At 39.4% G+C, this 20,754-nt stretch overlaps 1 protein-coding gene across 20 annotated transcripts in view; it reads right to left on the bottom strand.

Moving 5' to 3' along the window:
• Positions 1-20,754, bottom strand: part of FOXP1 (forkhead box P1) — a 536,656-nt gene that overhangs the window by 297,999 nt on the left and 217,903 nt on the right. For 18 of the 20 annotated variants that reach the window (XM_053378208.1, XM_053378193.1, XM_053378192.1 and 15 more), the window contains one exon: positions 3,698-3,763. The gene's annotated coding sequence lies outside the window, so the exon portion shown is untranslated. Of the gene's footprint in view, positions 1-3,697; positions 3,764-7,499; positions 7,642-20,754 lie in introns of those variants that run through there. The other 2 variants (XM_053378204.1, XM_053378202.1) reach the window with 1 other exon arrangement.

Here is a 20,754-nt window from a genome sequence, read left to right as displayed (position 1 = left end):
TCCAACCATCTCGTCCTCTGTCGTCCCCTTCTCCTTGTGCCCTCCATCTTTCCCAACATCAGGGACTTTTCCAGGGAGTCTTCTCTTCTCAGGAGGTGGCCAAAGTATCTGCTCCAACTACCGCACAATTGAGCTCATTTCACACGCTAGCAAGGTTATCCTTAAAATTCTACAAGGCAGGCTCAAGCAGTATGTGGACTGAGAACTCCCAGAAGCGCAACCTGGATTTCGAAGGGGCAGAGGAACCAGAGACCAAATTGCAAACATGCGCTGGATGATGGAGAAAGCTAGAGAGTTCCAGAAAAACATCGACTTCTGTCTACATAGTGCCACATATATTTGACCATAATTTACGTTTCTGCTTAACATTGTCATTGTTGAGTATATTGAATTGTATGGTAGCACCTTATGCTGCAGTTTCTGCCCTGTGTTAAGTGGGATAAAATATATCAAATAAACAGAGATTTCTAGCCCCCTTGAAATAATCATCAAAATTTATAGAAAGATTGAAAGAAAAATGTTGTTTCAGTAATATTCCCTTCTTTTTATATAGGTTTAAGGACTACAAAAATATCCCTGTAGAATGTAAAAGCACAACCTTGCTGTTGCAACAGAACAGTTTGATCACTAATACACAAAACAGGATTCACCTGAAATTAAGCAATCAAAGCAATTGAGCTTGATCTCAATCAACCAAACCCTTAACCTTTCTTATTTCAATGGCACTACTCCAATTAGCGCTCCATCACCATTTCCATTATAGACACCCACTCCTATGGGTTTTATTGTCTTGGTGATTTCCATTCTCAACAGGATGAAAGTGGGCCTGTAAGTTTCCAGCCAAAATGCAAATTACTGTATAGCACATATGCCTGTTTTGTTCATTTCCTACCAAAAAGGAGAAGGGGCAATGTTCTGTATGAAATCATGATGGAAAATAGTACTGACAGGAGTACACGTAAGCAGGAAAAACATGTGTCTATGGTAGCTAACCAGCCAGTATATGTGGTATACTGAGTACCTTCTCCCAGTTAATAGCTTCAGTAAATGTTCTCTTATATAAGGCAAGTCAACATGGCAAATTCTCCTGCACTCAAGTTTGTTGCCATAGTGCAAAACTGAGTGTGCGAGAACCAGCCATCTCAAGAAAAGAAGCTACAATGTGGTTTTATCCACAAACACTACTCCTTATCTTCTGTGGCTACCTGTGTACATCTCATGATTATCTGCACATGCCAGTTATGTACCTGAGTTTATGTGTCCATGCACACTTTTAGCACAGTTCCTGACTATGCAAAGGAAATCCTTGCATGTTAGGAATAGAGTCTGCCACCATGACAGCTTCCTCCCCATCTACATTCACAGTATAGGGTGGCGTCACAAAGCTTGCTTGTATTTCAGGCCTCAGCTGAAGGCATACGATTGCCAGGACTTTGCCTAAAACAAATTCTTCTTGACACTGTCTCTGTTTTTTCCGTATCAGGAGAAATACTAATTCCACACCCCTGTATGCCTAGGTCCTGCTTTGGAAGTGACTGCAGCTGTCTCTTCCTTCAGTCTTACTTCTCTGTATATTGCTCTGCGGACCTTCGCTCAATATGGAAGGGGACACTACCATAGTTGTACAAAATTAATAAATAAATAAAAACACTGAAATGATCCCATAATCGGAAAATGCAACATATGATAGAAAATGTTGAAACTTTGTGACTTATGGCCCAATAAAGTAATTTCCACCCACTCGGAATGACTGCAAAAGCTATATTTTCACTTTAGAATTACAGCTAAATTTGAATATTTCCATAGATGAAGCTGTTGTTATCAACAGTTAACATTGCATAATAGTGAGTTGTAACTCCTGATGTCCTGATGAACTGTTTAATAATTATTACAGTGGTACCTTGGTTTAAGAACAGCCCTGTTTACGAACTATTCGGTTTAAGAACTCCACAAAACTGGAAGTAGTGTTCCGATTTGCGAACTTTACCTCGGTCTAAGAACAGAATCTGAATGGTGGAAGGGCACTGGTGGTGGAAGGCCTCATTAGGGCAAGTGTGCCTTGGTTTAAGAACGGTTTCAGTTTAAGAATGGACTTCCGGAACGGATTAAGTTCATAACCAGAGGTACCACTGTATTCAGATTTTTCAAGAATAATTTAAAAACTGTAAATAAAATAACTGTCCTGCATGTAAACACATAATGAGACTGAGAGACCAAAGACTAACAGTTACTGACTTTATATAATGGAGCATTCACTACTTACAGCTACACAACTGATGCTTGTTGCTATGGCACTTAACTATTAATTTCTGAGAGAAAGTGAATATAAAACAGCCAGATGAACATCAGCCAGATAACATAGATTCATCTCCAAATACTGGCAGACATTACTGCCTGTCTTAATTGTAATTTGCCCCTATAAGGATAGAGGGAACTGACTCATTTTGAGTCAGAAACAATGAAGGGCAGCTAATACACTGAATTATTGGTGTGTTTTTTTAAAAAAAACTTTTTTGGTAGGAAGTCTCATTGAAATCAATGCAAATGTTCAGATGTAAAACATAAGTTAGTGTACTTGAGAGTTGAGATGAGTCACATGCTTGCCAACTGCCTCTTCCCTTCTCCTTTTCCTGCACAGCCAGGTGGAGCTGTTCAGAAGCTTCTATTCATCTTTGATGAACCATGGTTTCAAGGTTTGCAAGTTTCAAACAGACCATAATTAATAACTCTAGTTTTTCAATTCAGACAAAAAGGGGTGAAGCAAAAACTCTGAATGCTCAGCTGCATGGGAGGAGGAAGAGGGCTGATCAGAAAACCTCATGGCATCCAAAAGTGGCCAATGAGTCGGAACTGCATAAGCATTTTTTAAACCGGTTACACCAGGGGTCGGCAACGTTTTTTGAGGCCAGTCCGGTCTACTCCCCGGCAGACCTCTCGGTGGGATGGATTGTGCGCACCTGCGTATGCACTCAAGCTTTTTCCGGCACACTTCCGGGATGGAGGAGCACCCATGCGTGTGAGCACACACTATTTCCGGCGATCTTCCGACCCGGAAGTCGGTCCTCACAGCGAGAGAAAAAATGGTGCCGCGAAAAAAAGAGCACAGAATCCCCACGCCAATCCACGTAACGGCCATGGGCCGGTTCCAGGAAGCTCATAGGCCGGAACCGGCCCATGGGCCTTAGGTTGCCAACCTCTGAGTTACACTGAAACATATTCCAGCTTGTACTGATACAGCTACACAAAGCATACCCAAAATCTGCTATAACCACCAGCTGCAAAATAACTTTAGGATAGGAAATACAAAGCTAGCAAAGAAGTTTGAAATATACTATTTGTTAAATACAACATAAATCTGAGGCTGCAATTCATTTGTGAGAAAAATGCTGCAATCCTAAACACTTTTTTTTCCTAGGTAGGAAGTTCCATTGAGCACAGTACTTCTGAGTAAACATGCATAGGATTTCACTCTCCAAGAACTATGATTTAGCCACAGCTCCCAGAATAATCCACTACTTTTGTTTACAGCTCTGATACTTCCAGACTTGTGTTCTCACTGGGTTCCAACAGGATTCTGAAGCACTTCACAGTGCCATGTGACACGTTCACAGGAAAACAGGCAGCAAGGCAGGATACTGAACCCATGCATTTGCTTCACTCCACATGGAAATCAAGCGCAAACATGTAATTTATTTACCTTTTAAGTGGCTTCGGCCAAGCAATCTTCAGCTACAGCCAACCAAAAAAGGTCAATCTTCTTACCCTGGAAACAAAATGGATACAACAGTATGACTGACCAGGGCTAGCGACAATATGAGAGATATTTGCACAGAGATATTATCAAGGGCAACTGTAAATAAAACACAAATGAATCCAATTGCATTTAATGGTGAATGACTTTCAGAGCAAGGTAATAAAAACAATCAAGTCACAGGACAGTTAGTTATCAGTAGCAGCCATTGTGAAGCTCAGTTCAAACAAACAAAACATAATCTTTGGGGGCAAAGAAAAACTCTACAGATGAAACTGACTTTGTTCTCTCTAGCACAAACTTTCGCAATCTTGATGTTTATCCATTTATTCTCACTTTAAATAATATATTACTCAGAAGCCTTTGTTCTCAGAGATCGGGTAGGTTTCAGTGCAACATATACATGTGGCTATGTATTGATTTAATTCTTTTAAGGCTTACTTTTGTTACCACAGTCCTTATTGCTCTTGTTGTTAACCCCAAAAGATATACTTCTAGATAAGCTGCCTTGAGTATATCAACAGAACTGATTTCGTCATTCAGACATTTCCCTTACAAAATAAATACACATCACTGTTTTTAGGGAATTCCGCTGTAAGTCATGCAGAACACACCAAGTTTACCAAGGATTACTTGGTGCCATTAAAAAGTGGAAAAGTACACAGTTATGTGATCTAAAGGGAGGGTATGCTTTTTTTATCACGTAAACATCACAGTATTCTCTTTCATGCAAAACTGTATGTAATCCTTTAAGAAACAAAACTTATCTTCCATTTTCTCATCATATAATTAGTGTATAGAAGAAGTGGGGAAAATTTAATTTGCATCAAGTTAATAGATCAAACTACGAATAGCACTTAAATTTAATTCAACATCACATTACTAAACACATTGGTAAGTAGCTTATGTGCTAATAGCAAATTGTTCCAAATTTAACTAAGCACTGATCATTTGAAGAAGAGTACAGTCATTTGTGGACAACCCGCGAAGCTTTTTTCCCAGGTACAATCCACTGAATGTTACAGGTGCTTAATGTCTCCTGAAATCAATGAGAATTGGGTGCTTTCTGTGTATTTCAACGGATTATAGAAAATCTTAATACAAACCAATCCACATGTCTGAAAAGCAAGTGCTACATTACTCCTGCAACTATACTCTTCAGCTTTAGAAGGCTAGTTTGTTGTGAAGTATTCTGAAACAACCTTCTCCCTAGCATTGTAGCCTTTTTCGTAAATTGGCCTTTGGACATTAAGGGTCATTTAAACAAGTAATCTGTCACCTGTATTAGAAAATTATAAACTCTAAATTGTTCCTTTTTTTGTAACATGCAGATCAGTTATTTTTTCAATCTTCCAAGTAATCAAATCTTCCTATGCATTTTTGATCTATTAACTTTTTATTCATCAATTAGTGCCAACTTTGGTTGTTTGTATTGTTGTATGTTATGCATATTGTATGTTATGTTATGTTCACGTTTAATAAGGGTGGATATCTGTATTGGGGGTGGGGGGGTTATGTTATGTTGTAAATAAAATTTCCAATAAAAAATTATTTTAAAAAAAATTAATGCCAACTTTAACTATTATGCAGCTGTGTTAGAAACATCAACTAAAAAACTTGGAGAATTAAAGGCAATAACATGGAATATTCCACCACCACCCCTCTTCTCTACAACAGCTGTATTTGCAGGCACTGAGGCAATGCTTTAGAAAAAAAGTGTTTTCCTTCCTATATACGTACACTGTTTAAATTTAGGCTTAAGCTTCCTAAATAACACTTCAACAGCACATACATACTGGGGCCTCACGTATATTTTCACATCTCATGCAATATATGAATTTGCTGACGCATCTAATAAATTTGATTTTTGCATTAAAATCTCAAATTTGGACACACAAAATGCATTTTACTACTCCACCAATGACCCACACTGCATGGTTCTGCTGCTGAAAAAGTCTCCACCCTCCGTCCTATAGCAGCTTTCGGATTCCTATGAACTTAACAGTTTCACTCCCTCTTTTATGTTAGGTAAAGAGAAACGTGTTGCGCAGGATCTAGTCTTTCCATTCCATCATGTAAAAGTATTCATCCTTTCAGACAAACAGCAACACAGAAGTCTGGGCATCTTTTCCAGGGAAGGATGAGAGACTATTATATTACCTTACAAGAAAGTGACACTCTTGGCCATGGTCATGTGAAAATATTTCTGAGGTATCCTTTAACACCCTTTAAATATTGAAACAATAAAAACAATATTTGCTGTTGTACCTTTGAAGCTCTGACAAAAGCTTTGTTTTAGCACTTACCACAGTGTGCAATAAGAGTTAATAATCAAATCTGTCCCAACCCCCACAAATGTTAAACAAAAAGATAAAAGAAATGCAAATAGCTATTGTCATGGAAAGTTAAAGTACCTGTCTGTATTTTTAAGTGAAAACTATTATCTCTATCAATCAAAATTTAAGAATACAATAGCGCTAATCACATAAGGTGCTTTGACTGGGGTGCTTTTTCCTCATAAAGAAAGACTATAAAAGTAATATACTAACAATTAGATAAGCTATTTGCAATGTTGCTACGAAGCGGGGGGACGGGACTTTAAGCAGTCTTATTGTTAATAAAATGCTTCTGAATGTGTGTGTTGATTTGCACCCAAGAAGACTAAAAAATCCCTACACATTTTAATAAGATTGGTGAAATTTTATTCAGATCCTCGCACTTGCCAACATGTGGTAGAATAGCACACTCTTCTGTTTAAGAGGAGTTACTCAAATGAAGGAAATAGTTAATTGGTAACCCAAATCCTTACTTCTAGCCTCGATGTACAATAATCATATTTTCATCAAACATGAGGGTTTTATTTGTCTTTCTCTTTAAAAAGCAAAAATAAATAAATAAAAAACCCTTCTCATTTGACTTTCAAATAGAAGCCAGCATTCTCTTATAGGCTGCACGAATCTCATACAGAGTACATACATAAATACAGTTTCAAGCATGGGTTTTCATTTTTTAAAGCAGATTCAATCAGGAACTGAGCTGGTGCAGTTGATAAGAGAACACACAGCAGCAATTATGTCTAGATTAAAAGTAACAGCAAGTGATATTTAAAATGCCTTTAGTAGACAGTTAAAACTAGGATGCCATTATGCTAACTCTGCCCCTCACAGAGAAGCAATAGGACTGTCAGCTTCCCTCATCCCACTTTCCCGCTGCATTATCAGGTTTCCTACTCTATAGTCCTATTACTTTCTGCCTCATAGCTAACATCTCTAGTGTGCTATTAATATCAATGAAGAGACGATTCAATTTCCACAAAAGAAAAAAAAAACCTGATCCCTAGTATAAAACACACATTCTGGTGAGGACTCTAACTGAGGACAAAACAGAAACAACTGTCTTGTTGCTTTTTTACAAAAACAAAACTATTGTGCATGCCATTTGAAAGCTTTTAGTAAACAATGAAACTATCCCCCCCCCTACAGTGACAAACAAAAATGCCCGACAAAAAAGCAAGTCAAACACATCCCCTCTCCCTACTCTCAGAGAACAGTGTGTTGTTAAGGTTCAGGTACTTGCACAAGAAAAAGTAAACCCTAAAGAAACACCTGGATTCACAAACCTTAAAGGCTGCAACAAACTCCCTAAACTACCGGGGCTCCTGCAAAGAGGTCTGAACAAGACAGAATTCTGAACATTATTTATAAAGAGGAACAATAAAGGATAATGATCTTTAATAATACACACTTACCCATTAATGAAGAGGAAGAAAAGGTCTGAGCTGTTGTAATAATTCCCAATCAAGTAAAGAAAAAGTTGAGTGTTCTGGAAAGACCATACGGTTTACTTCTAACTAGCCAGATTTTCTCTGCCTCAACATTGGCTGCAGTGTAAGGAAGGACTGAAGGTATGTGGTCTAAACACAACAAAAGCCACTGCCTTACTCTAGATTAAATATGCAGGAAGAGGCCCCTTTGCATAAACACAAACACTCGGCAAATGAGTAACTGGCTCAAATCAGACGCCTGCTGTGCATTCTACCTGTCCTGATCTCTCAGGAGTTGCACAGCCTGTTTAATAGGGATGGTGGCTAAAAAAGATCACATAGCTACACGCAACCCCCCCCCCATAAATAGCAGCAATAACAACTAATAAATAGGAACAATATTAAGAACTGAATTGACATTTGCCGTTACAAAAGAAAACATTTCCTCACCCACACACCTTTCAAGGCAGAGAAAGACAAAGAGACGTACAAGCGGGAAAGAATCCAGTAGGTAGAACATACTTTCTTTAATTAAACCTCAAATTCATCAGAATTACAGGTTTTGACTGAGTCTCTAAGCATGTATACTTAAAAGTAAATTCCACTGACATTGATTAAACTAATTTCTGAGTGGAAATGTTAAAGGCTAAGCTGTTGGGTTTGGGGGGCAAGAAGGACTTTATAACTTACGTCTTTGAAGCATGTAAGAAAAAGAAAGGCATGATTTGTTTCTTGTTGTTTCAAAATAGAAACAATTTTATTGCTCAAACTGTCATTTTTTCTTCTTCAAAAAAACAGAATGTGCAGAATATTCTAGAATGCTGTTGCTTTAGAAACAATCCAATATAAACAAATATACTTTCTATTAAGGTTGGAAGGGGGAGAGGAAATTTGATATTTATGTCAGACTTTTTTCCCCCATCAGATGACCCAAAACAGTTTGCAGAACAATCCTATGCATGTTTTCTTGAAAGGAAGTAGTCCTCTGAAAGTTGCTAAATTATTATTTATAAAATTTTTATACACATCTTGATTAACAAAACAAAACAGAAACCCTCAAAAGTTGACTACAACTTCCATCATCCTTGATCTTTAGCCATGCTAAGTATGGCTGTTGGAAGCTGGAGTCCAGCAAATATCTGGAGGGTGACAGGTTCCCCCAGCCCTGTTTTACACGCCATCCCCTATATGAATTTCCAAAGCGTACACATTTCTTCTGTCAAAGACAAAATTTGACCATTTGTATTAGTACACGGAGGCAATGTGAGCACTACTCTCCCTGTACAATGACCTCTGTTCATAGATAGACAAGGGTGACCCTGTTGATTCTCCTTGATCTCTCAGTATCTTTCATTAGCATCAACTATGGTATCCTCCTAGAGTGTCTGCCCAAACAGGGACTGGATGGCGGTGTTTTGCAATGGAGCCTGTCCTTATTTGGCCAGCCATCTCCAGAGAATGGTACTTAGGGGATGCTGCACAGTCTTGCACAAACCTCCATATGGGATTTCACAGGGAACAATCTTGTCCCTCAAGCCGTGTAACATCTATATCAGGGGTCCTCAAACTACGGCCTGTGGGCCAGATGTGGCCCGCCAGGGTCCTGAATCCGGCCCGCCCGGCAGATGGCTCCAGACCTGCCCCCCCCCCAGCAAGGCCCGAGGCTAGGAAGCCTATATCTGCAAGAGTGGCAGCAGATGTGGGTTGGTGTCTGGCTTCAGTAATGGACTGGATGAGAGCAAATAAACTGCAGGGGGGGCAGCCAGGTACACTTGCCCTGGGCCTCAGAGGGCTAAGTCAACAGAGGGCCCACACCAGGGACTCACTGCTTTTTTGTTTGAGTTTATAACTTTATTCTAACAGGACTCCCGCCCCAAGCCTATGACAAGCTCTGCATGGGCATGGCTTGTATGCTGAATAAAGGTGTCCAGGAGGCAGAGAAGCCTAGAAGGACATGGGGAGGAGAGAAGGAATGCCTCCCTAGTCACCCCCAACTTCTCCATCACCCAGCCATCTTTGTATGTTTGAAAACACTGTGTTAAACTTGCGGGGGGGGGGTGACATTGCTGTGGCTCGTGCTGTGGCAAGCCAATTGTTGTTGTTGTTGTTGTTGTTGTTGTTGGTATCCATCTGTCTCAAGAGACAATCAAGTACACCTCTGGGGGTAAAGTCAAGCCACTGTGTTAGCAGCACCAAAGTGGCCTCCCTGGGACACAAGCCTAGGAAGTGTTTATACAGGTCCTATGCTGCCCAGACAACAAAACCCACTTCTCGGCTTCGTTGATGTGGTCCAAAGGAAAGCAGAGCAATTACCTTTGGCACCAGTTTGGCTGCAGGAGTTGCCAGAAGGAGGCGTACAAGGTGCCAGACAACCATCTTAGAGACTCCACTTCGGATTAGTGCACCATTTACTCATTAGCATTTTTATTATGATAAATTATTATTATTATTATTATTATTATTATTATTATTATTATTATTATTATTATTATTATTCACACACACACACACACATTTAAATGGCATATGTAGATGTAAAATTATAGTAGTATCTTATAAAATCCCAGGCGAGTTACTTTTAGTAATGAGATCTTTAAAAAGAAAAGAAAATGTAATATGACTGTTCTTAGCTGAGTTGACATATTTCTACAGCCACAAAATATAACAATTAACGTGACAGCCACATGTAGTCTTCTTATTTATCTATTTAAGAATAGGCCTTATATTTACTTGGATTCTAGAATTATTTGATACACAGTCTATCAAGCACTTATTCACATGAAAGAAAACCTCTCATTTACATGAGCACTGGAAACCCAAGGAAGCTTTAATGCGCAGTGCTCAAACTATCAAGAGAGGGCTTCTGCATCTGGGGCTGCTAAAATAAAGTATTTCCCTCCCATGAGCTTACAGTTTCTGACTGCACCAAGGTGAGAGTTGGATCCTGGCCAGTTAAATGAACAAAAGACATCCAACAGCAGTGCTTACGAGATACCCCTTTAAAAGAGCTTTGGATTCAACTAGCAAAGCTAGAAAATACCCATGCAACTGTAATTTCTCTTGAAGCATGTGGGAAAGCACAAGCAAACTGGATTTGTTGTGACTTTGGGTCAACTCATAGACCAGGTATGCTAATAAAAAATATATCAGGAGCTGCACTGTAAAACAAAAAAACTCAGTTCCCTGTGCCAACAGGTTATGAGACAAAAATTGTCCCCTTTGCAGGCCTTGCCCCTAAAAACCTGGAACTAAATAGCTCAATTTCCTGACCTGATAGGGGAAAAATGCTTAACAGGATTGGTTTTAATTAATACCTCACGGAGAGAGTCCATAAGAAATGCCTTTACTATTCACTATATTATTATTATTATTATTATTATTATTATTATTATTATTATTATTATAGCATTATTATTATTATTATTATTCATTGAAACAACCTTTCAAATAAGGTGTTAGATCATATTCTCTGCATAGATAACAGCGATCTAACCTTGATGCAAATAAACCATAGAACAAAATGTAATCAGTATATCGCTGTGTAAAAGCCTCTGTCCATCCCCATGGAGGTTCTAATGACTGTTTTGGCACTTCTGGCTGGTAGTTATGCCTTCTTGCTCACATATATCTCATACTGGTTGAGCAAGCTAATGGAAGTGCTGTTAGTGGAATCCAATATTAATGCTCTGCATCGTGCAAAACTGGATGCAACTGAATATAATATACAATTATAGGTGGTATCTAATTCCATAGCTAATAGATGCTGGATTTTAAATTAATATTTTAATAAGGAAACTGAAATAAATACTGCTACTCAGGTAGAATAACACTGCATTCTGGATCTGACAGTCTTTCCTGCTGTTAAGCCTGTTCTCCATAGCACTCTGTTGGGCTGGGCGGGGGGTGGGGGGGATTCAAGATTCAAATGTCTGAGTGACACATCCTGATGCACCGAGTCAAAGATGTCATCTTCATGCAAGCTCCACTAGCTATATGCTTGAGAGGAAAATGAAGCGCACACACATACAGTACAGAGACTGGGGGAGGGGAGTGAGACCTCCAGAAAATAAACAGGGTATATGGTTTCAAAGGCTACAGACACAGACATTTCATTGTTCGAGCCAATTATCAGTGGAAAATAATAACAACAGATGGATTGAGAGTCACTGACTTTTCATATGCACTTCATCTCTGCACAACAGATGATGAAATGCGAGAGCTATCTCAGAAAGGCAAAACATCTTTCAGCAAAAGAACTCTATACTCCAGATGGGGACCTTCTAAGGCAGCTGATTATCTTCTTATAATGTTTTAAGAGAGAGTTACTAAAACATTTCAAGAACTAATCAGATACTATGGGCACAATGGCACCATTGTTTGGAAGGAGGAGAAACTTTGGACTTGTGACTGAAAACAGTCAACACACGTTTCTAGAAGGTTAGAAATGTGCATTTCCTGTTTCCACATCAAGTGCTCTCAGCTCCAAATAAAGGCCTGATCCCATCATTCATGAGCTGGCAGCAACTACAGTGGGGACTTTGCCAGTGGAACCAGGCCCAAAATTGGAACGTCTGCTTCTGGCAGAAGAGTAATTCATCTCCCAACACATACAGATACATGCTTCTACTACTTGGGTGAGAAAACTAGAAAAAGATATTTCTCAAGAAAGCACACCCTTCACCATTTCATGTGCAGAAATGAGGACGGAACTACAATTAACCTTTACAATGCATCCTTGCTGCCTAGAGGATAGCTCAAAGTTGAGCTAAGCATTTGAATAAACAGGTACACTTGTTGCATGGGATTACACTGACATTATTTTACAGCGTTCAAAGAATAATTTCTGGTACAGTACAGTGGTACCTTGGGTTAAGTACTTAATTCGTTCCAGAGGTCCGTTCTTAACCTGAAACTGTTCTTAACCTGAAGCACCACTTTAGCTAATGGGGCCTCCTGCTGCTGCTGCGCCACCGGAGCACAATTTCTGTTCTCTTCCTGAAGCAAAGTCCTTAACCCAAGGTACTATTTCTGGGTTAGCGGAGTCTGTAACCTGAAGCGTATGTAACCTGAAGCGTATGTAACCCGAGGTACCACTGTATTGTGAATCTGGATAAACTCAACCTTAAATATGCTACACTTAGAACCAATATGTAAGCTGATTATTCTGCTCCTGCATAATACTTGTTTAAAGCAGGGTGGGAAAAGAGACAACGATACTTGGATAAGCTGTGTGTATGTATATGGTGTTTTAAAAGTCTACAAACAAGTGCATTTCTCTTTATAAACTATTTTTTTATAAAGTATACAAATACCAATGCAACAAAACATCCTTTCTCCCCAAGGCCACATAGGAAATCACTTTCGAACCTGTGGGAATTTCAACGTTGAGTTGTAATGTTGCTGTTCTAATGAGAGGAAACATCACTTAACCTACTAGATATGTGCACATCCTTGCACATACCTGAAGAAGTTACCGTATATGAATTGTGGCCCTTATCTACCATGACTTACTAGATGTCCCTGAACAAGACATGTCCTTGCATCTCAATATCAGCTCCTAATCTGTAAGGTCAGAATAAGAGTGAACTAGACAACCAAGGTTATTTTGTGAAATCACAACCTGAAATGCTGTGCATATTAAAAGAATAGAAATGACAAATAGTAGAACATGCATTTTGTCTACACTGCACTGTGACTGGACAGCAAGGTAAATCAAACTGATATGTAGTAAAACATGCATACTTTCACTATCACTAGTCTTTTTCAGGAAATGAAGCATAATATGGTTTCAAAGGAAATACGAGCAATATTTAAAAGTTGGAAGTTTAGCTGAAAAACTACTCCAGTAAATGCCATATCAGTGTACAATTTTGAAACCATCACCGTCCACTATTTCCTCTAACTCTGACCAGTTATGGGTTGGATCTAGGCTTAGTCATAATTAGAGGAGACTGGTTGAGATCAATGGGACTTAAGATTAACTCTTGTCCCATTGAAAGTATGACTAAAGGTGCAATCCAGGACACACACGCTCCTTCACCTGGGTTGTGCAAAGCAGTGGAGCCACTTTCGCATCTGCAACCCAACTGCTCACCAGGCTGGTGCAGAGATTGCATCTGCATCAGACCCAATACTGTCAGGCAACAGCAGCAAGACTGGTCTGGGGTCCAATGGACCCATACCAGTTCAGCCCTGCCCACTCCCCACCCTTAGAAGCCCCTTTTTCAGGGTTTTTCACTGACCTCCATGGGAGGGGATACTGCAAACATACCTCCCACCTTCCCACACTTTCAGCAGGCAGAAGGGGGCAGTCAACTCTGAAGGAGCCACTTGGGCAGCAGAACACAGCGGAAGGGTACCTCTGCTCATTCTAAATCACCAGTGTAAGGGTTTATTTTTTATTGCTTTGTAACGGATGGAAATAATTAGTTTATCCAACTATGCACAGACAAATTAGCATGACACACAGCATCCCTCTAAATTCTCATTTTACAAAATACTGTTAAAAACCTGTTGTTTTTCTTTGCCTTATTATTAATAATAACATAATTTATATTAAAAAATTCTGATCAGTATGGCCCTCAAAGGAAAAAAATAGAAACAAATCTGTGCCAATCAGCTAACACCTAAATATTAATAGTTATTTCATGAATAAAGCTCTGTAAGTTCTACTGGGATGTGGTGTATGTCCTTAACACAACCTATAATACAACCTGTAACACACACAGGCTGCATTTGGACACCCTGACAGGAATTAACCCAGCTGGAGGAGTATGTGGACCAGTCGGGGGTTAGGTTCCCATTATGATAAACCATGGTTTGTTGTGATGTTCAAGTGCACTGGATTTGCATGCAGCGGTTCTCAACCTGGGGGTCCCCAGATGTTGTTGGACTACAACTCCCATCATCCCTGAGCTCTGGCCTTGCTAGCTAGGGGGGATGGGAGTTGTAGTTCAACAACATCTGGGGACACACAGGTTAAGAAAGGCTGGCATAGGGTAAAATTCTGCAACTCATTTAAGTAGCAAAGAGGAAAACAAATGACATGTAACAGAACTATCTGGCTAAGCACATGCTTAGTGGATAATTCCCCAAACGTATCCCCATATCCTTCACTAGCCCACAGTGATGGCACCCAACCAAATAATATGCTTCTTGCCAGATAGACAGACAGACAGTTTTAATAGGCAGCCACCAGAGAACATCTTTGCATAATAATAAATAACATAAAAGGGGAAAAATATTTCTGCCTCTGGGGTTATCAGTTCTATTTTTCCTAACCATTCACACTAAGAGTTGTGAAACCACAAAAATGTACTTGCGGTTTAAAAAAATACCCATATTAACACTGTATTTGGTGCAATATACCAGACAAAACTTTGGCTTCTTCATGGCTCTAGTTTTGTGTCATATAGGATGAAAAGAAGACAGATGCGAGAGTGAGCCTGGTTTTACATCGGATGCTGCTTTTCAGGAGCGGAATTGACTGACTGATTATATTTCTATGCTGTTTTCCATTTGAGTAAATCCCAAAGTGACTTACAAACGATATATAGCAACAGCAGCAATAAACGTAACAACAGAACATCACAATTACAGCAAAAAATATCACAATTATAATGTCTGGGCCATGGTGAGATGACCCTACCAAGTCGTATATAATAATTAAGAAATCCACAATAAATTTAAATGTAATTATAATCTGTAAAACAATGCTGACAAAACAGAAGCTTAAAAGCAATCTAAAATCCACTACATCCCCCCAGTACCTCACTATCACTCACTTACTTTGCTCAGTTTATTAAAATATGCTGACCAACAAATCAAGACTCTCCTTCCTTGGAGGTTTTAAGCAGAGGTTGGATGGTCATCTGTCAAGGATGCTTCAGTTGAGATTCCTGGGTCACAAAGGTTGGACTAGATGACCCTCAAGGTCCCTTCCAACTCTACTATTCTATGCTTCTCTAATACTCAGCAACCCTATTCACACCAGGGCTGCTTGTCCCCTAGGTCAAGTTCTCACTGTGAGATTGGGATCAAATTTAAACATCTTTCTTGGGACTTTATACTCTCACTGATGAGCACCCGTCATTCGGCCCCCACAAACAGTAGCAATCCGAGCAACAAGCAAAGGCAGTGATATCCTTTTATAGATCTATGCATTGGATGCCCAATAATTGGCCTCAAGGTTCCTCACTCTCCCCCATGTTTCTGCTATAATTAAACATGCCCGGGCTGGTGGAGCTGCCAGGGATCAGGGTGGACAGATAGAATTACCGTATTTTTTGCACCATAACACTCACTTTTTTCCTCCTAGAAAGTAAGGGGAAATGTCTGTGCGTGTTATGGAGGAAATGCCTACGGGTGGCATGCCTACAGATTTTCCTCCTCTAAAAACTACGTGCGTGTTATGGTCGGGTGCGTGTTATAGAGCGAAAAATACGGGTAGTTACCTCTTTCCCATCCCCATACTCATAGGTGACAGAAGAGTTTACTGAAAGTTATCCACCTCATGTGCAACTGAGTAAAACTGAAGTACCTGAACTTAAAAACCAACTTAATCTTAGTGAATTAAACCATTACAAACCCAAGTGTTTCTCTATTTGAAGAATTTTCACCCCTCCCTGCAGCTAAAAAAGCCTTCCAGAGTGGCTTACAAAGATCAATAATAAGACAAACACTGTCCTCAAGCTTGCAATCTAAAGAGACATTACAAAAGGAAAACAGTTTGGGAGGGAGGAGGAAAAACAAACAAACTTGAGACCCTAGTTTTAGTTATAAAGTTCTTATAACAAGCAGCTGGAACGGAAACAATTCAGAGAGAGGAGGAACCAAAAGTTCTTGTCTTTCAGTAGAACCAATGGAGTGGTCCAGCTTCCCTTCTCTTCCTGATGGAATGAATGACTGCTGCCAGATGACGCAGGTGAGGGAGTGAAGTGGAGTGTGGATTTTGTTATAAACATCTTTCATGCATTTCCATCTTTAATCTGAAGTTTAGAGCACTACAGGATTATAAACAAGTTGCTATTTGCCTTACATAACATAACTAACCAACATCTTAAATGTCAAGAGTTAATGTATAAACAAAAGGAACAATTCCAGAGAAAGCAACACAGGGAGAGAGATTGACAAGCTAAAATAAGCCTTCCTCAGAATAACTCAGAAATAACTCTAGATCTTCTGAAGAAAACAAAAGACCTTGGGGTAATTTTTCCAAGTCAATCCACGTAAAATCCATTCCTCCTTCCCCTTCAAGCAAAGGTGGCATTGCAACCCCCAACTGCTGCATCTGTACACTGGACTATGGGCAAACGTTAGGACAATTCTCCTGCCAAAGTAAAAGTACCCACAGAAGTCACAGCACTCCAAAAAGTGATTAAGATAATTCATCTAGGAAAATATGAAGAAGAAGAGTTTGGATTTGATATCCCGCCTTTCACTCCCCTTCAGGAGTCTCAAAGCGGCTAACATTCTCCTTTTCCTTCCTCCCCCACAAAAAAAACACCCTGTGAGGTGAGTGGGGCTGAGAGACTTCAAAGAATTGTGACTAGCCCAAGGTCACCCAGCAGTTGCATGTGGAGGAGCGGAGACGCGAACCCGGTTCCCCAGATTACGAGTCTTAACCACTACACCACACTGGCTCACATGATTGTTCTATCACTATACTTACCCTGTTGGCACTGCTTTCATGTTCCACATGTTGGGTATCCCCCCCCCATAAACATCTTGCCCATATTTAATCATGTTTCATGGGCAATATCAGAATCATTGTATATTAGTGGAAAGAAAAGGCTTACCATACAATGCCCCCAGGATGCATGACACTTGTCTTACAAACAAATGCTTTTATTTGCCATTGTATGATCAAACAGACATTAAGACTTCCATCAAAATACGTATTTCCTTTCAGTGTGTGTCTGGTTAGGGTTCCAACGTATGCCTAAATCTGTTCAACTAGCAGGCAATTAAAAAAAATATGTCGACTTTCATGTATTAAGGTGGTCTTGTGAAAATTTGTACAGAACACAGCTTTAATCTTTATTAAATCCCCTCCTTTGGTGGCTCTATTTTAGTCCTCTTTTTAACCTTCTTTTTGCCACTTTCAGAAAGCTGAAAATTGCAATGACTCAGTTCAGACATAATGCAAAACTATAGCTTAGTACTGTATGATCAAGCTTGTTCACACCCTCTTCCTCTGGAGTGTGGCCATGATAATGAGACAGGAAGCATCCTCTTGCACTTTTAAAGTAACAGGAGTTTATAATTTTGTTTGAATGAGGAACTAAAAAATAAACCAACACCAGAAACTATAGTTTGCTGCAAGGTGTGTAATGATTTGAATGCAAGAAGACTAAAAGCTCCCTACATATTTTAATAATAGCTGCAAAATTTTATTCAGCTCATCACATTTGCCAACATGTAAAATAGCATTCTTCTCTGCTGCAACAATAAACTTAGACTGCTTTTCAATCAATAACATAGTTGCAGCCTATATGTTTAACCAGATTATTATCTTGCTTTAGCTTGCAGTGAACTTCCTTCTGCAATAATATATGATGCATAAACTATTATTAACAGTGGGATGTATGTCTTCCTTTTGTCTGCAGTGAGCTTTCTTCATAGTAGGATAGCATGAACTAAAAATGGCATCAAATAAAAACCACCTGTCCTTTAAGTGTACACCAGTACACCAGTATTCTGTATGTATACCAGGGCTTTTATCTACTCCTCCACTACTGTAGTCCCTAACACTGCCTGAAAATATGTCTCTGGATCACAGGGCCTCCAGAGCATTTGATACAATGCTCAGAAAGGAAAACTGGCAACCCCAGCCCATGTGCAAACACAAATGCTTTCCACCGAGATCTCTGGATCTCAGCCCATGACTTCTGAGACTGCCTCTTCCTGGTAAACAGCATATTAATGATAAACAGCAGCATTTTTCAGCCAACTCCTAATGAAAAGTGTGAAGGGAAACTAGTAGGTAGGGTAATAAGCAACCAAACAGAAGCTTCTTTGGATAATAAAGCACAATTCAAGCCCTTAAGGTTTAGAAGATTCCTCTAGTTCGGATCTAACTGCAGTTATGTATAGGACACACACAGTGAGGCTAGTCACTGGGTGGAAGAATCTGCTAACTGCTTAAGTCTGTTTTGGTGTATGGCCACCATTTGGCAAGCACAAAAATATAATGCTCGTTGCAAGGCATAGGTCAGCACAGTTGGAGCCAGATAGCAAGCTTAAGATATTATTGTAGCTATAGCATCTGGTGCGTTGGTATATTCCATGCGCTTTTGAAATGGTTGTTTTAGACCAGGTTCCAGCTCTTTCTTTCTTTCTTTCTTTCTTTCTTTCTTTCTTTCTCTCTCTCTCTCTCTCTCTCTCTCTCTCTCTCTCTCTCACACACACACACACACACCCTCTCTCATTAATCTCCAAATTTGGGAGGTTTCAATTTCTCATTTCATATTCAAATACTGATAATACCAGATACACGTGGGTAAGTATATATCTCTGTCAGTGTATAAAGAACCAAAAAATAAAATAAAAATAAACCATTTTCTTCATCAACTAGTAAAAGAAGACTTGGAGTTCAACTGTTTTCTTTGGAAACCAAATTATTTGGCCTGGTTAGAGCCATGCCTTCCTTCGCATTACTCAGATGGGAGCAAGAACACTCTAATAATTGTTTTAGTTTATACACTTCTCAGTTTGCCTTTGACACGAGTTTTCTTTTCACTTCTAAGACTGTAAGAACAGTTGTTGCCCATGAACTCAAGGACTAGGTGGTAAATGAACATATATATACCTGGTCTACATAAGAGGGAAACACATTTGCCATACAGAAATAACTATAGAGTCATACCTCATGTTACGTCCACTTTATGTTACGTTCTTTCAGGTTACGTCCTACAGCGACCCGGAAGTACAGGAAAGGGTTACTTCCGGGTTTCGCCGCTCGCGCATGCGCAGAAGCGCAAAATGACGTCACACGCATGCACAGAAGCGGCGAATCGCAACCTGCACATGTGCAGACACACCACTGCAGGTTGCGCTCTTTTCTTTTTTTATATAAGGTATTTATTAAAGTTTTTGAAAATACAACAAAAAAAATCAAGAAAGAACCTCATTTTAAACAAGATAAGATACAAAAAAGAAAAGAGAAAGATCAAAAAGAAAAAAAACCGAGAATTGAAATCCGTTAAGCAAAAAAGAAAAATCAATAAAAAATACAGCCAATCTTCCCATTACTGATCTTTCATTAACTTATTTCCCTGACCTCCTCACACCTCCTTTTTTGTATTCTGAGTCAATTATCCATTTCAGCAAATCCTTTCCCTCTTTTCAAATTTTTGTCCTGTAAATTTATCTTGAAATTGATATAACTTTACTTTCCCTCCTTTCACCAATTAACAGTCTATTTTTCCTAAATCTTTATAACATTTCTGCTAAAATCACATAAATTCATTCCAACATCATTCTAACATTCATTAATCTTGCAATGTTTCTGTAAATAGTCTTTGAATTTCTTCCAATCTTCCTCCACCAACTCTTCTCCCTGGTCTCTGATTCTGCCAGTCATTTCCGCCAGTTCCATGTAGTCCATCACCTTCATCTGCCATTCTTCCAGGGTGGGTAGATCTTGTGTCTTCCAATGCTTTGCAATAAGTATTCTTGCTGCTGTTGTAGCATACATAAAGAAAGTTCTATCCTTCTTTGGCACCAATTGGCCGACCATGCCCAGGAGAAAGGCCTCTGGTTTCTTCAGAAAGGTATATTTAAATACCTTTTTCATTTCGTTATAGATCATCTCCCAATGATATAGATCATGAAAAGAGAGCAACCTTTTATATCGGTCCTGGAGGTTGCGCTCTTTTCATGTTGTGAAGGGCCTCCAGAATGGATCCCGTTCGCAGCCAGAGGTACTACTGTATACGATTCAGACTTGGACACAATTCACCAATTATTCACAAAACAGAATTCTTTCAGGGTCCAAGGGTAAAGGAATGTGTTCAACTGCTGTATTTTTAAAGTAGCATCAGTTCAATTGCAAGTATTAGCTGCGCAACCTGACAAATTTGTCCAAAGTAGGATAAAACCATTTCCGCTCCACATACAAAAAGAGACTTTCACTTTCACTATCTTTTGCTTGCAATAAAAATCCTATAGTGATACCTTGGTTTAAGAACAGCTTAGTTTATGGACAACTTGCATTAAGAATGCTGCAAACCTGGAAGGA

Source organism: Podarcis raffonei, chromosome 2 (assembly GCF_027172205.1).
Source record: "Podarcis raffonei isolate rPodRaf1 chromosome 2, rPodRaf1.pri, whole genome shotgun sequence".
NCBI classification, from domain to species: domain Eukaryota; kingdom Metazoa; phylum Chordata; class Lepidosauria; order Squamata; family Lacertidae; genus Podarcis; species Podarcis raffonei.
Note: the sequence above shows the minus strand (reverse complement) of the source record. Positions and strands in the feature narration are given on the sequence as shown.